Source organism: Notamacropus eugenii, chromosome X, assembly GCF_028372415.1.
Source record: "Notamacropus eugenii isolate mMacEug1 chromosome X, mMacEug1.pri_v2, whole genome shotgun sequence".
NCBI lineage: Eukaryota > Metazoa > Chordata > Mammalia > Diprotodontia > Macropodidae > Notamacropus > Notamacropus eugenii.
Window position 1 is genome coordinate 18,393,535 of NC_092879.1, and position 3,574 is coordinate 18,397,108.

General features: G+C 43.5%; 1 pseudogene; it reads right to left on the minus strand.

Moving 5' to 3' along the window:
• Window positions 1-1,998: 1,998 nt before the first annotated feature.
• Window positions 1,999-2,336, minus strand: LOC140515276 (cyclin-dependent kinase 2-associated protein 1 pseudogene; annotated as a pseudogene).
• Between the last annotated feature and the right edge of the window lie 1,238 nt (window positions 2,337-3,574).

Here is a 3,574-nt window from a genome sequence, read left to right on the forward strand (position 1 = left end):
AAACTCTCAGCTCTAAGTTGCTTACTTGAGATTTTTTACTTCCTAATCTTCTGCTTACTTCCACCAAACTTTAATAAATTCTAACCTATCTTAAACATTAAATTAAGAATGACACATTTCACCTATTCACAATTCCAAATACGACCAGAACGAATTCAATTAACTTTCTGTTATTTCCCATTACACTAAAATTTCTTCTTTTGGGTGAGGCAGGAAATGGTTAAATGCTTGCTAGCATGCCTCTTTGGTCTGAGGGAAAAAGATAAATTCCTTCCCTCCCTTTTGTACTTCTTTCAAGCCTTCTGATTACACAGTACTCCTGCTCCTCTCATCATCTCTACCTGCTTAAATTCTCTTGCCTTTCCCTCAAGCCCCTTTGAAACTACACATAACTTATTTCCTTCTACTCCTAACATGACATTTATCCTACATTCTTTTACTTGCTGTTACCAACCATATAAACTGAACAGTAAAATAATTTTTTCCCCTTTTCTCTCCCTCCTTGTCCCTCCGCCCCTCTGAAACTAATCTGGAGGGGTTGAAGAGAGGAGTAACAGGAATTTCAAGGACAGTTCAGCTCAGCCTTTCTGCTCCTGCTGGCTGGCTGGCTAAATTTACAACCTTATCAGATAAAAACAGAGACACACAGACTTTCATTCACACAGAAATACCAACACAACATATATAGACAAAACATTTAACAGAATAGAATAGTACATACAGGTTTAAATTTTTGGCAAACCCAGTCCTCAGAGGAACTATATTTGGGCCAAATTGTACCTCCTCCTCCGATGTCTTTTCACCCCATATGAAACAACAATACTTAATCATCTTCTTCTTGTCCTTTCCTCTATAATTTGGTAATTTGTGCCAATTTTGTAATTGATTTCCCAAGGGACTATTTACTGGTATTGCCTTCCTGACTCCACTCTGAAGCTCGGTTCTTGGACTGCTTTTTTTTCCCATTGTTTTGCACGAGGGTTGTCACCAACACCTCCGAGTCTAAGACTCAACGAATTATGCTAGCTCTCTCGCTAGCTCTCTTGCTGGCTCTCTAGCCAGCTCTCAGTGGGGGTCGCCCACCCACTAGAAGTCACCTGGCAAACGTTTTTTGGGGGGCCCTTCACCCTGGTGTCCTGCAGTCCACTAATTTGGTTGGGTGTCGTCACCTTCTCCCCGAGTCTATCTAAGACTCAATGAATTGACCCCCAGGCTCCCCTGCGCTTACCGCAGGGTCGTTCTCATACAAATTGCCTGACTGCAACCTTCAACACCAACCAGTTGGCATTTCCACACACTTCACAGCTTCAGAGTCTTTGGACTCCTTATCTCTGTTCTTTCTGTTCTCACTGAGTTCCTCTACTTTGGGTCTTTACTTTGCAGAGAGGGAGGCCCAGCGACCCCGTTTCAAGGACTATGGGGGATTCAAGAATCTCCCCACAGGCGTGCCTGTCCTTGAACTGAGTTGCCAGCCGTCTCTGTGAAAAGCCACAGATCGCGGCCCCAAAACTGTGTGGGATGGCTCGGATCCTTACTTAAATTAATTACTCAGAGGCCTCTCAAAGTGATGACAGAAAGTTTACTTATTCGATTCTCGAGAAGTGGGACAATCCTATACCAGTTCACTTGGAGTAGGAAAGCCGAAGACAAAAGAAAAGGCAGTGATTTATATAGACCCTAATGCAAGTCCCTCCTCCCCCCACTGACCATTATTCTCACTAGCTGAGAATATGATCTTACATTCTAGACACGAAATCTAACCAATCCCTTTTGAAATGAAGACATTGAAGAATTATGTAAGTTTTATCCAATCATTGAGACCCTAATGTACTATACAGTTTTATATCCTTATATGGACTTATTCCACTCTAAAAATATTGTAACCTTGAGCCTCTCGGTCTTTCCTCACCCCTGGGAGAAGAATTACAATCTGAGAAATCTTCACTAAACCTATTCCACTTACAAAGAAACGGAAAACTTCGGAAGTGAAGTACGAGGCTAGGATCTTACATTTCGACCAATCTCTGCCAAGCATTCCCGGACTAATCCTCGAGCATGAATGATACCTCACTTTAGCCTCTCCATGGCGCTTTTGCTTCCTGCACATGTGGGTCTGATCTCTTTGCTTAGCTCTTCTATGATAGCTAGGAGTTGGGCATATTTGCTTTGGGGTACCTGACTGCTCCCTGTACCCTAGGTATAGCCTTGAGAAGGGAGTTGATCAATGGCCGGTACTGGGTGGGAACTGCCATGCTGGTGGAAAGCTAGAGGACACTCCCAGCCAATTTCAGGGACACGCCCGGCATGTGGGCATTCAAGTTTGGCTTCTAAGACATGCCTGGGGAAGGGAGCCGCTCCCAGAGCCCCGTGGTCCCGCGATATGGTGGAACACCTCTGCACTCTGGGTCCCCAGCACACTTTTTTTTTCCATTGCTGGGACTTTTTACGGCCTTAGAGGACACGGAAGCAACATGAGGGAAAACAGGGGTCAATCAGGTTCCATTTAGTAAGTTGAAATTTTTTAAGATACTTACTATGTATCAGTATCTCTGCAAAACTGGAAATATGAAGAACTTTTAAGACAGGCCCTGCCCTCTCAAGTAGCTCCCAGATTACTGGGGGACTCAGCAGTTAAACAACAATGAACAACAGGACATACAGAGGAAATACTGGAACTAAGGAAAGTGCTAGAAATTTGTAGGAAAGGGAAAAGCTTCCTATAGATTGTAGCTGAGACTTGAGGAAAGTCAGAGAAGTCAGGTGGCAGAGATGATTAGGGGGAATGTTCCAGGTGTGAGGAGCAGACACTGAAAGAAAAGGCTGAGATTTGGGAGATGAAAGATCCTGGGCTAGGCTCTCCCTGCAGCAAGGCAATCATTTTTATACCTCCCTAATTAATTCATGATCCCATCATATTATATCCCATCCATATCCCATGGATAAGAAGATGAATTAAAAACCTGGGAGACATTTCCTCCTTCACTCCATTTTCACAATAATGAACCTATTGGTAGTGGGATTGGAGTGCTGCACTTTTATTTTTCTGTGTGCACTTTGTGTTTGGATCAATCACCCACTGACATTTCCCATTGCATTCCTCTATCATTTTGGGGGGTTCTTGTCCAAAAGTCAGGGCTTTCCTTAAGTGATCACTTGGAACAGGAGTCATGTGCTTCCCATTTAGGCAACCATATTGGCAGGAGGTCTGATCTCTTATGTTTGCAAGGTGTTTTCTAACTTAAGGTCTCTTACTGGCGGATACTCCCTTCTGAACCCCAACACTGCACCGACTATTTATCATAAGGGTGAGGGGAGATCCGGAGGAAAAGAGAGGAGTGTGGAAGTTGCAAAGAAACTGGAAAAGTGAGGGTGGGTAGTATATGAAAGGCTTTGAATGTAAAAGAGAATTTCATAATGGATCCTGAGTTGATAAGGAGCCGCTGGATTTTGTTGAATAAAAAATTAGGGATGTGAGGGAGGGTATAAGGTCCGACTTATGTTTTAAGAAGATGATTTTGAGGGCTGAGTATAGGACAGGCTGCAATGGGGATGTACTGGGAGTAGAGATCCCAAC